Consider the following 13,963-nt stretch of genomic DNA (forward strand, 5'->3'; position numbering starts at 1 on the left):
TTATCGTAATTTAAGTCCTTCCAAGCTTTGAAAGGACCAGGCTTGAGGTGAGGGGTCTTTTTGCTCAGCGAGTCTTTGATGGTCATGCTAAAGAATATGGCCGCGTGGTCTGTCCATGCCATTGGGAGAATGTCGGTCACATGTAGATTTTCGATATTAGTAAAGATGCCATCTAGCGTGTGTCCTGCTTGATGGGTCGGGGCGTTGACCAATTGCCTGAGACCTATTAATTCTAGGTCTGACATGAGAGAGATAGTATCATTGTCATAGTGTTTCTCGAGATAGAAATTAAAATCGCCCATAACCGTGGTGGACTCATCTGTGGCTATAGATTCAGTTATCGTCCCCAGGTTGGTCAGGAACGCAGCTCTGGACCCCGGAGGACGGTATAAGAGTATTCCCTTGAAACTGAAGGACGGAGAGAATTTTATTATAAAATGTAGGGCTTCACATGACAAGGCCAGGATGGGGGAGGTACGAATTTCAAAATGATCTTTGATTATGATGGCCAGACCTCCACCTCTGTTTTTCACCCTGTCCTGCCTATGGACAGTGTAACCAGGTGGAACTGCCGTAGCCAGGTCTGGGGCCGATGCTTCGTCAGTCCATGTTTCGGTTACGTACAATGCATCGAGATTGTTATCGGTGATAAGGTCGGCGATCTCTTGGCAATGTTTAGGCAAGGATCGCGCATTGATAAGGGCCATGGTAATATGATTTTCCTTAATGCTCTTAGTGGCAGGAGTAGTGATGGTACTATTAATAAAGTGAATAAGGGTATTGCAGTGAGGACAAGTAAGGTTAATACCTGTGGGCGTGAGTGCCGGGTCAATGATGGTGCAGCAGGAGGCGGGCGAGGGGCGAAGTTGCAGCAAGGTGCTCCGCTGATAAGGTAAGGGACGAGCAGGGGTTATGGCCCTGGGCCCGGTCCCGGCGCGGACGGGCGCAGACGGGCTTGCCTCTGGCGCGCCTCCGGCGCGCCATCGGCGCGCCCGCTGCGCTCGTCCGCTGCGCGGACGGGAGGCCTTCATTTTATATCCGACATGAGGAGGGTGGGAAGCGTCCTGCATCTCGAGCGCCACCCCTCCCTCACCCAAGATGGCCGAACCCTTCTCTCCCGGCGCCCCGGATACCAATGCGCTCTGGGAGTCGGTTCAAATCAAATGAATACCTGTCCCCATCCACGTCAGCAGAGACACCACTTTAGTGAATCACCTCCACCTTATGTCCAGCAGATGGACAGGGTGAATACATGGGGCCCGATTCACAGAACTAACTTAAGACAAAATCCTAAACTTAGTACCATTTACTCATTTTGGTATGGTATTCACAGAAGGCACTTACTCATTTTGTTATTCACAGAAGGCCCTCACTCATTGATGAGTAAGTGCCTTCTGTGAATACCAAAATGAGTAAATGGGAGTAAGTTTAGGATTTTGTCTTAAGTTAGTTCGGTGAATCTGGCCCAAGGATAGGAAGAGTGAGACGTTCCTTGAACAAAGGTTAAGTAGGGAATGTCCACATGTATATGAAGGGGAAGGTAACAGAGCGGAAAGCTACCATGACCAAAAGTCAACTGAAGTCCTGGGGGACATGAAGATAGCACTGGAGGTGGAGAAACAAGTAATTCGAGGACCAGGCAGGTACACAAAACACAGCTTCAGAACAGACCAGCGTGCTCATGGAGTATGACACATCACAATGTAATGATCTTCAGAAAAGAAGCAATACTGTAAATGGTCTTGCTGCATCATTGTTGAAAGAATTCAATAGCCTAACTCTAATAGCCTGTAGATTATGAACGGAGAAAGGGGATTATTAGATATAAGGGATCCAACTGCAGAAAAAGAGCAACTTGGGAGCAAATTGGAAACTGCTAACACTGGCATTTCGACTTGTCCACCAGTGTTCAGCATTCAATTAAAATGTACTAGATGGGGCAAGACTGACCACCTCCAAAAGTGCTCAAGCTGCAGAACTTGTCCCATTAACAAGGGCATGTAAGCTTGCTGAAGGAAGAACAGTGAACATATACACCGACAGCCAATATGCTTTTGGGGTGGCCCATGATTTTGTCATGTTGTGGGCTATGAGGGGATTCATAACCTTAGCTGGTCAATAAATATCACATGCACCATTAATAGCACAGCTATTGCAAGCCCTGTTACTACCAAAATGAGTTACAATTGTCAAATGTGCTGCACACTCTTCCTCCAAAAACTAGGTATTACGGGGCAATGCATTAATTAATGCAGAAGCAAAGAATAGCACTAACAGGATATGAGAATGCAATGATTCAGATTGCATCTGTTCCACATACCAGGATGAAGGTTGATGATATGTATTATGATCCAAAGTCTATTAAGAAAAGGGGTGGTTGTAGAGAAACAGCAGAGGGAACATGGTTAGGTAAAAAAAATATGTTTGCCAAGGACATTGCTTTCTCACATGGCTCAACTTTTCCATGGACCATCACATGTAGGATGTGATGAATGATCCACCTGTTTTCCCAATGCTGGTATAATGCTACATGTTGCTAACAGGCTGAACTCTGATGTGAACAATGTACTGTCTGCACACAATATAATGTGGGAAAAGGTACTTCTCCTGCCCCAGGCCACTTCACTCCACCTTTTGGACCCTTAGATAACCTGCAAATGGACTTTATCGACATGCCCCCCTCTCGCAAATATGTGTTGATTATTGTGTGCATATTTCGCTTATGGACTTAAGCATACCCTTACGAAAACTGTGATGCACAGACTGGTGCCAAATGCCTCCTGAAAGAGTTCATTCCGCGTTTTGGAGTGACGATGCTTTTGTGTTCTGACAATGGATTGGCGAAAAATAACGGGGTGCTGAAAAATTAAATTGGGAAGATTTATGCATCCTCTGAACTGGCCAAGATTGAAGCACTGCCACTTGCTCTGTTGTCCATGAGAAGCACCCCAGACAGAGTGACAAAGATCATCCCACATGAAATAGTATTTGAATGGCCAATGAACATTCCAGGCCACATGTCTATTGCCCGCTATGTCTGTGTCCGATGAGCTGCTTCTTCAATACTGCAAAAGACTAACATCGTCAGGTGTTGCAGGCCCTTCCTGAAGTAGAGACACCAGCAGCCGATGGCCTCCAGCCAGGTGATTGGGATTCGATCAAGGCCCACACCAGACGGCTCTGTCTCTAACCTGGGTGAAAAGGACCATATCAGGTCCTTAGGACAACATCAGCAGTGGTATAGTGTGAGGGCCTGACATCCTGGATCCATGGCTCTACTACAAAGAAAGGAGTGACACCGTGGCGACCACAGTTGCCTGCAGTGCCTTTCTCTGCACCACGACAAGGATAACATCGTTACAATATGCATTCCACTAAAAAGTACCCAGTGAGAAGGGTACCACCAGTTCATGCTGAAGGGCTGCATGTGCTACATACAGGAAAGAAAGGAAGAGTGTGCAAGCGGGTCCCAACAAAGCCTTGACACAGGACATCTGGACCATCAAAGCTCCAACCTCTCTGGTCTACAAGCTGTGACAATGAGACACTATTATTTTCTTTCTCATCACTTTGTTTCCTTCATACTAAGTACCTAAGTAATAGAAGTGCTGGTTAACCTCTCAAATTACTTGAAGACAGGTACTAACAGTTACTTATTCTGTTTACAGGTATCACCACTGTAGATCTTCATCCTTCATCAGCAGACTTTTGGCGAGTGTGATAGTACAGCAGATGATAAGACATTCTTCCAATTAACCACACTAGCCACATGTACCAACGACTAGAAGAATGTCCCTAAATTTACAGAACAGCAAAAGGAAATGGCCTTGGGTGTTATTGGCAAAATACACGTCCATTGCTGCCATTATAATAAATACACACCTTATAGTGTATTCTGATCACTTTGCTATACTTAGCCCTGGCCTTGAGATAAAGATAATGTACAGAGGTACTGCACCAAGATGAAGAATTAGATATCGAAGAGGGTGGGGTAGTGGAACAATAAACATAAACAAAAGTAAATTGAGAAAATTATGCAGAGAACAAATATGTTCAAATGGTAAATTTCTATGCTGAAGAAATCAATATATCCAATTGTTATGTCTGCCAACATCTGCTGGTAAGCAACATGAAGAAAAAGAGATATTATGAATGCTTTATTATTCCATCATCATTGTTTACCAAAAGGGCTGGAATGTGGAAGCTACGTTTAGACAACAATGGTGGAATCCATTATATACAACTTGACATTGTAATAATTCAATGATAATGGAAATTGTGGCCAAATGTATAATCATTGCTTGAGCTCATGTGGCTGTCCTGATAGACAGTTTGCACTTTGCCTGCCAGTATGCTGCTGGTAACACAACACATTGCAAGGCTTGTGCAAAAGAGTACATTTCCACCTTTCTGCATTCTGCCTGCTTTAGGCACTTTAGGCCTCAGAAGTATATCCAGACACACATAAAGATAATGTGGACCATTCTGATTAGCCAGCATCCATTGCTTGGACTTCAGCATAATGTAACTGTTACACTGTTCGACTTTAGACACAGGGGACTTGTCACATACACATTAGGTGGATTCCAGAAGTTTGTAACGCTGTACTGTAAATTCCCAAGCAAAATGTGCTTCCTCACCACCTGCCAGAGAATGTTGGCCTGGTCCATTTCCTGTTATGCATGAGAAATTGTAATGAAATCTTGTGGGTTGTTAACTATATATTCCTGAGTTCTACTTCTGCTTATTCGAGCATTCAGCAACCAACCGATGCTCCAGTACACGTAATAAATCTCTTTATTTCACACTCAGGTGGTGTGACAGAGTTTGGTTTGAGTTCTACAGGTTTTGCCAGTTTCTGCAAGAGCAATGTACAAAAAAGATCAATAGTGTGTTATAAGTAAGCAGAGGGAGCACATGGGAGATGGCGATCCTAGCGAGTATGGGCATGGAGAGTAGTGGTCAGATGAGAGGAAGATACCATGTGAAGAGAAGACGCTTCATTTGCTTTCAGAAGAAGATAGTTCAAGTTCAAGTTCAAAAATTTGTATAGCGCACTACTCACCCGGAGGGTCTCAAGGCGCTTGAGGGAGGGGGGAAGCTTTACTTATCAAATATCCAAGTTTTTAGTTGTTTTCTGAAGGAGAGGTGGTTCTGTGTGAGGCGGAGGTGGGTGGGGAGGGAATTCCAGGTCTTGGCCGCTAAGTAGGAGAAGGATCTTGCTCCCATGGTGGCTCTTTGGATGCGTGGAATTGCGGCGAGGGCTTGATTGGACGATCAATGTTGGCAGGTGGGGGTGTAGAAGGACAGGCGCGTGTTGAGGTATTCAGGTCCTAGGCCGTAGAGGGCTTTGTGTGCGTGGGTGAGGAGGCGGAATGTTATTCTCTTGTTGACGGGGAGCCAGTGGAGGTCTTTCAGGTGACCGGAAATGTGAGCGTGGCGGGGGATGTCTAGGATGAGTCTGGCTGAGGCGTTTTGGATGCATTGGAGTTGTTTCTGAAGTTTGGCTGTGGTTCCGGCGTAGAGGGTGTTTCCGTAGTCCAGTCGGCTTGTGACAAGTGCATGGGTGACCGTTTTTCTTGTTTCGGTGGGGATCCAACTGAAGATTTTTTTGAGCATACGTAGGATGTTGAAGCATGATGATGAGACGGCGTTGACTTGTCTGGTCATCGAGAGGGAGGAGTCCAGGATGAAGTCCAGGTTACGTGCGTGGTCCGTTGGTATGGGTGCGGTTCCCAGGGCCGATGGCCACCATGAGTTGTCCCAGGCGGAGGGGGATGATCCTAGGATGAGGACTTCCGTTTTGTCCGAGTTTAGTTTTAAACGGCTGTTCTTCATCCATTCGGCTACTTCTTTCATCCCTTCGTGTAGGTTGGTTTTGGCGGTGTTTGGGTGTTTGGTGAGGGATAGGATCAGCTGAGTGGCGTCTGCGTAGGAGATAATGTTGAGGTTGTGTTGGCGCGCAATGGATGCGAGGGGACTCATGTATATGTTGAAGAGGGTGGGACTGAGTGAAGATCCTTGGGGTACGCCGCAGATGACTTCTGTTGCTTCTGATTTAAAAGGGGGGAAGCGGACTCTCTGGGTTCTTCCGGCGAGGAACGAGATTATCCAGTCCAATGCTTTTCCTTGTATTCCGACGTTGCTGAGGCGTTGTATAAGGGTGTTATGACAGACCGCGTCGAAGGCTGCGGAGAGGTCGAGTAGGATGAGGGCAGCAGTTTCTTCGTTGTCCAGTAGAGTTCGAATGTCGTCTGTTGCTGCGATGAGGGCGGTTTCGGTGCTGTGTTTGGCTCGGAAGCCGGATTGTGAAGGGTCGAGGAATTTGTTGGATTCGAGGAAGGCGGCGAGTTGATTGTTGACGGCTTTCTCAATGACTTTGGCGGGGAATGGGAGGAGCGAAATGGGGCGGTAGTTCTTAAGTTCAGTGGGGTCTGCTGTAGGTTTCTTCAAGAGGGCGCTGAGTTTGGCGTGTTTCCAGCTTTCCGGGAAGGTGGCGGAGTTGAGGGAGCTGTTGATGACGTCTCGGAGATGGGGTGCGATAATGGAGTCTGCTTTGTTGAAAATGTGGTGGGGACATGGGTCAGTTGGCGATCCTGAGTGGATGGTGTTCATCAAGCGGATGGTGTCTTCAGTGGTGATTGGGTTCCAGGCGTAAAGGTTGTTGGAGGGGGGTTTTAGTTCGGAGATAGGAGGGGTGGGCTGGTCTCCAAAGCTGTTATGTATGTCAGTGATTTTGTTGTGGAAGAACGAGGCTAGGGAGTCGCAGAGGTCTTGGGAAGGAGTGATGTAGTTGGTGCCGGCGGTGGGGTTGGTAAATTCTTTAACGATGTTGAATAGTTCTTTGCTGTTGTGAGCGTTGTTGTCGAGTCGATCCTTGAATGCTGATTTCTTGGTGGATCGGATCAGTTGGTGGTGTTTGCGGGTGGCGTTCTTGAAGGTGGTCAGGTTGTCAGTGGTTGGGTTGTTTCGCCAGGCTTTCTCGAGGGTGCGACAGATCTTCTTGGATTTCTTAAGATCATCATTAAACCAGGGTTTTTTTTTGCTGCTTTGCTTGGTTTGATGGTTTTTCAAGGGTGCTAATTCGTCAGGGCTGTGGGTAATCCATTGTGTGAGGTTGGTGGCTGCTTGGTTAGGGTTCGATGATTTTGCATGAGGGTTTTGATGAAGCGATGTGAAGAGCTGGTCGGTGGTAATTTTATTCCAGTTTCTCCAGGGAATTGGTTGTGGGAATTAGTTTTTTTGTAGTTGTAGTGAACGCAGCTGTGGTCCGTCCAATGAAGAGCTGTGGTGTGATTAAAGGAGATGTGTTTGCTGGAGGTGAAGATTGGGTCGAGCGTGTGCCCGGCACAGTGGGTGGGGGTGTCAACAAGTTGTTTGAGTCCGAGATTGGCGAGGTTGTCCAAAAGTGTGGTGGTGTTGCTGTCGTTGTTTTTTTCCAGGTGGAAGTTGAGGTCTCCCAGTAGGATGTAGTCCTCGGAGGAGAGGGCGTGAGGGCTGATGAAGTCGGTGATGTCTTCGCTGAATTGTGTGCGGGGTCCGGGTGGTCTGTAGATGAGGGTACCTCTGAGTGTGGTCTTAGGGTTGGTGTGAATCTGGAAGTGAAGGTGTTCAGCGGTTGTGAGGTTGTCATCGGAGCTGGTCGTGATGCAGATGGTGTTCTTGTGAACGATGGCGATTCCTCCTGTTTGGCTGATGCGGTCCTTTCGGATGATCTTGTAGCCGTCCGGGATGGCTATGGCGATGTCGGGCGCTGATGAGGCGTTCATCCAGGTTTCTGTAAGAAAGGCGACGTCCGGCGATGTGGTGTCGAGTAGGTTCCAAAGTTCAATGGCGTGTCTGTGGACCGAGCGGGTGTTGAGCAGGATGCATTTCAGGTGGTTAGTGTCGGTGCTCTGATTGGAGTCAGTGGATTTGGTGTGGGTCCTGAAGCAGTCGAACTTGCAGGAGTGGCAGGTGAAGGGTCCATGGGTGTGTCCTGTGGCGGCTTGGTAGCAGTCTGGGAGGCGGCCGGAGTTGAGTGCTGAGAGGGTGGCGGAGTCGTACGTTATGCGGGTGGAGAGGAGTTTGCATGGGGCCAGGGGGTCTGGTGCTGGGCGCGGTCCAGGCGCGGACGGGTGTAGACGGGCTTACCTTTGGCGCGCCTTCGGCGCGCATAGGGCGCGCCCGCTGCGCGCAAAAGCATCTGTCATAAGTGGATAGTGGAGGGGGGTGGGGCGAGGGATGAGCAGCTGGGAGGCGGGAGCGGGGTGGAGGGACGGACTCGGAGGCAAACAAACAACAAAATGGCAGCAGAAACAAAAGCAAAACAAAAGCGAATCAATCACTCAGGCAATGCGATATAGCGCTACGATATAGCGCTATGATGTGGCACAATTTTAATGTAGGCAATGAAACAGTCCAGCGCAGCGCTACGATATCAATCTGGCACAATTTGAATGTAGGCAATGTAACAGTTCAGCGCAGCGTTACGATATCAATCTGGCACAATTAGAATGCAGGCAATGTAACAGTCCAGCGCAGCGCTACGATACCAATCTGCCTCGATTTTAAAGCAGGCAATGTAGTGGACCAGAGTTGCGATATCAGGGAGCGTGGGGAGCGACCTCCTCTGCAGGAGTCAAGATGAACAGGTAGTGCTTGTTCGATCTGTACTGGAATCCTGATTGTTGAAACTTCACTGCCCTGTAATTATTTTTAAGTTGTTGAACCTGTGGCTATAGATGCTGCTAGATATCTTGATTTTGGAAATGAGGAAAGGAAGGCACTACAAGTAGAGGGGTTTGCTATTAACACAGTTTGGCTTGAGGGTAATACGGGCTGAGATTGAAGCCAGTACAATTGTTTGAGAGTGGATGGGATCCTGGTTCTGTGCATCCAGAAAAAGGTAGGCTGATGCAGGAATGTCATCTGTCATCATGTAGAGATGGGATTATCATGCTCCATCAAGGTACGAGTTCACCATATAGAAGTCGAAGTTCATCAGAGAGAAAACCTAGTTTCGGATTATGCAACACATCATTGGGATGTGTTCTGACCGTATGGTGTAACCCTGGAGAAGCCAGCCTCTGTTGCTTAGGTATAACATGAACCACTGCAGTATGCATCTTATTGAGGTGGAGATGGTACTGAGTAGGGCTTGGTGGTTAAGGGTGTTGAGGTCGCTGTGAGATTGAAGAAAACAAGGAGTCGAGCATTGCCAGTGTCTCTCATGTGGAATAAATCATCAACTTCCTGCATGAAGGCTGTTTCTGTGAAGCACTATGGCATGAAGCCAGATTGGCATTCATATGAGAGGTTGCTGGCCTGCATTTTCTTGCGTAGTGAGTGGCAAAAGTCTTTTCAAAGGAATTTCACTGGGAAGAGGATGTGGGTGATTAGGACATCAGGGTCCAGGGTGGGCTTCTTCAGCACAGTAAGAAAATGCCCTACATCTAGGTAATCTTGTTATGTTTCATATAGGTAGCCCAATATAGGTTCAGGTAGCAGCCTAACCTCTCACCTATATTTTCCCTGCCATTTCACTATATAGCGGTTCTTGGGACTGACCTTTTACCAAGTTACGGTACTGCTAACAGGGTGTGGGATTTTACCTGAAAACTAACCTCATCCATTATGCATGAGGATTCTTGGAAATTCAGCATAAATACCATCTCCTGCATAATAACTATGTATAAGGGTCATTCCTTCCATCATCCTAAGTCCGACATGACACTGCAAGGTATATCCCCTGAGTGTACCACTTTGGATATATAAACACAATATATCTTTGCTGAGGCAAGAGAGGAGAAAAAGGACTTCCATGCTGACACACTGATGCTAGACGCTAAGCTTCCTGCACCAGGCAGGCACTCCAGCTCGCAGTGGTCTGATATCCCTCGCGAGGGGGTCCATCTCGAGACCAAGATGTGGTCCCACAGTCTCTCACTTCAGGTAATGGGGTTGACTTTATCCTAGAGGGATTCTTTGCTCTACACCAACATACATGCTAGGTACACTTACGTACATCTAGTTAGGGTCACATTATAGGAGTATGCATTATTACTGTCATTTTCATACCTGTCTGTATTCATTGTTTTAGCACTATGGTAGAAATCCACCATCCTTTTACTCTGTTGGTGCTTATAATCATTTATATCTGTTTCTACCTTATGGTTATTTCAGCACACCTATTTTACACTAGAAAGATGCTGGTTCAATAAATGCTTATTGAAAATGTCCCTACTATTTACTCTGTGTATCTCTCTGGGACAAAGTGAGCACAAGTGACTGAGCAAAAAGTACTGCACTGTTTCCACAATCCGTGATGGGACAGAGTTGTCATGTTCGATGGTTGCCAAGAACTATTCTCTCCTTGGAAAGAGGGGTTTCTAGTGGCACTGTGAACTAGCTGGTATTCAGACAAATATACTCTGTGGGAGTGTCTGGAATCAGTATGGACACCAGTCCCACAGTCTATGTTGTTTAAACATGCAGATCTCATATAGATTTAAAGGAACTACACGACATTCTAAGCAGGTGTGTGTTGTAATGATAAAGTAGAAATAGTGTTGATAAATACAACAAGAAGTATTTATTCAGAAAGCACAGAGGTAAAAGTGGCTTCCCCTTGCGGTCAGCTTACATCCCTTCTAATGAATACCTCTATGTCACAGACATAACAACAGTAGAACTTTTACAGAGAATGTGGTGCTTAAAGTGACATATACATTAGAATACAACACATCCTTCCCCTTTATTTCTTTAAGATATCAGACTAAATTTAAACCTTTAATAATAAAATGATAAACCATAACTACAATAGAGCAAGTTTACTAAATAAAAATTAAAAAAAACAACAACAAAACATTTTGCTGGCATATAAATGTGTACTTGTCAGGTTGAGATTTGAAAATCTCCACAGACATAATCCTCAAGATACTTTGGAGGAGTGATCCAGCGGCCTATAGAAAAAATGTCATAAACTACGCTACCTAACTTCATAACACACTCTAAAAATCACCACTTAAAAACATGGACCCATTAACAAAACCTGACATATTTTGACCAACTGAATCATGTGGCCTAATTAAACTTATATACAATTTATATACATTTATATACATCCGCGGTAAATAAATGACATTATTCAAACAAATCCTAACTATTTAATTGGCCACCATGGCGATGGCATCTAGCTAATGATAACCTGCACTCCTGAAATGACAAGACCAGCTTGTTTCAAAAGTAAGATTTTATTAGCTATTTATTTGAATTATAAGAATATAGTTTTATTTATGCATTTTTATTAGTATCATTGTAAGTATATTTGTAAGCATCATATAGAATTCAGATTATTTGCAAAGAATTATAAGTTTAGCATTTTTCCAAAACCTAAGTCCCTAAACTAGCTAAATAAATGGAAATAAAGTAAAGTCTTTAGGGTTTCTTACGTGCTCCAAGTAAAGTCCGACAGCACGACACCCTCATCCAAAGGTTAGAAAGCAGCAGCGTGACCCATCCACGGGGCATGGGTCTTTATACCTTTCTGCGCTAAGCTAATCTAAGTAAAAGTAAATCTTTCTTCAAAAGTCGATGTCCCATTGGTTCGTGAGCGACAAGTGACATGTCACCCCATCATTTCAAAACATCAGATCCGTCACTTTCTTAGACTCCATTGTCTTTACTGTACGTGCTCCGAGGCTTCCTTTTGCTTGCAACAATTTTGTAATAGTTTTTCTCTGGTTTCATTTCACTTCCTCGGATGCCAAGTTATCAAATGTTCCTTCTGCCGGTTCCTGACCTTGGCCACGTCCGACCAGAATAATGTCAGAGCCTCATCGTAGTTCAACAAATGTTACTTCGATGGAAAACTTTAGAAAGGACATCTCAGGCTTCGTGCAGAAATTAAATTCATCATTTTAGTAAACTCGAGTGAACTAGGCCCAAAGCAGTCAATTTAATTTCTCTAATGTATAAACAAACACAAGAAAATAATTAGTGAAAGAAATATTATTCATTCTGTTTCCACCCTTTGTTTACTAACTATTTATCCCATCCATTAGCCTAATGTTACCTAGCAAAAAAGCAAACAAATAAAGCAGCATTTTATATCTACCAGTCTTCATAAATCCACGAAATCCTTTATGCACCTATAGAGAGTAGAATGACATCACATAGACAAGGAAAGCAAAATAAGCACTTGCCACTTTTTACATTCAGCTGCAGTTAGTTATGACATGACAGAACGACAAAATGTATTTATTATTTTTGCACGGACAAAAGATGCAACAGTAATGCACATTTATGAGCACATATGTTAATGTTCCCGCGTGTAAAAGTTTAATCTAAGTTGATTTAGTACAAATACATCACAAATCATTAATAGGATTATTTTATTTTATGGAAGTATGACTTCACGAGTTGGAATAAAAAGTTATTCTCTATCTCGCTCCATCAACTCCCTCATCTGGTGATTAACAAATCACCACACCACACCCAAAATTTAGATAATTGAAACTAATTAGAAAATGATTCAAATTCACTTGAGTTAGTATTCTAAAAATTTGTTTCTGCAAAATCTCTGCAATTATCATAAAGTGCCCTATGTAATTCTTGTAATTCTATTTCTTTTTCTTCTTCCTTTTTTATTTTATAAATTCTCTTCTTTTCTTTCATTTGTTTCTTTCTCTTGTGTAATAAACAACCAATCTTTGTTAGAACTATTATAAATATTATCACAATCAAAGGTGTTAAAATCTTGCCAAGAACTGAACCACCTATTACTTGAAACCAGGTTTTTATAGCTTGAAACCTTTTTGAAAGTCGATCTGAGAAATCTTCCTCTTCTAATGGAACTATCTCTGAATGCATTTCTGTAATATTCTTAATATACATATCAATATTTTTACTTTCGTCAGGTATGTAGGTACAACAATGTTGTACATGTAAAAGGCCACAAACTCCTCCCTCTTTTGCAAGAAGTATATCTAAAGCAAGGCGATCTTGCATCTCCATAGTTCTAATTGCAATGACTTCAACATTCACTAATTGGAAACCATCTGCTGTATCAGTGGACAATCTATCGACAATTGTGGATAATTTTCTAATTTTCCCTGCATTCAAGGTTATACCTACTATGGGTATCACTGCTTCAAAAATATCTCCTAAAATTTCTGTGAAACTTTCTCTTCTATATCTATTTACATGATTATTAATTTTGAACAGTCCTTCTGTATTTCTGTCAACATGAAATATCTTTCGAAAAACAATTCCAACAAAACAAGTCCCATACCAGTGGTCTGGGAGATTATAGTAAGCTTTGTCACCACAAATAAAATAAATCCCAGGAAAAATTGGATCCTTGCCACCTTTGAATCCCCATCCTCCCATAATCTGATAAGTGTCTTCACAATTACTAGCACCCACAAAATAATTATCAAAAAGTGTATTATCTCTTCTAATACAAAGCTTACCACTAACTGGTTTATCTATGTGAATTGCAACATTATCAAAAGTTTTGCCATTAAGCTTCTCATCTTCTTTTTGCCAGAACCTAGATTTAGTCTGCTTAACTAATTTGTTCCTTTTATAAATTGCTCTCCTCATCTCAACAAGGTTCAGGAAATTCTTTCCTTCAGTACTTAGTTTACAAGTTAGATTATTCTTATAAGCATACTCATAAGTGAGTTCGTTAGTTACTAGGAAAAATTCCCTCATCTGTTTGGCTTTTTTATGTTTATTCAAAACACTCTCAATTTTTAAATTCGCAAAAATTTCATCAAAATTTGAATAATAGTATTCTAAACGTCCAGTCTGATAGAATAAACTAACTAACACACTAAATGTTATACCATATGTAAGAGGAAGCATATTGTATGTTACTCCCTCAGAAACAGAAGCAGGTAACTTTACACAAACATAGCAGTCTTTAGCGTCCATTACTTTAACATATTCTCCCAAAAGCCTTGTGAATGTATTGCTT

The sequence above is a fragment of the Lissotriton helveticus genome, chromosome 7 (genome assembly GCF_964261635.1).
Source record: "Lissotriton helveticus chromosome 7, aLisHel1.1, whole genome shotgun sequence".
NCBI classification, from domain to species: Eukaryota; Metazoa; Chordata; class Amphibia; order Caudata; family Salamandridae; genus Lissotriton; species Lissotriton helveticus.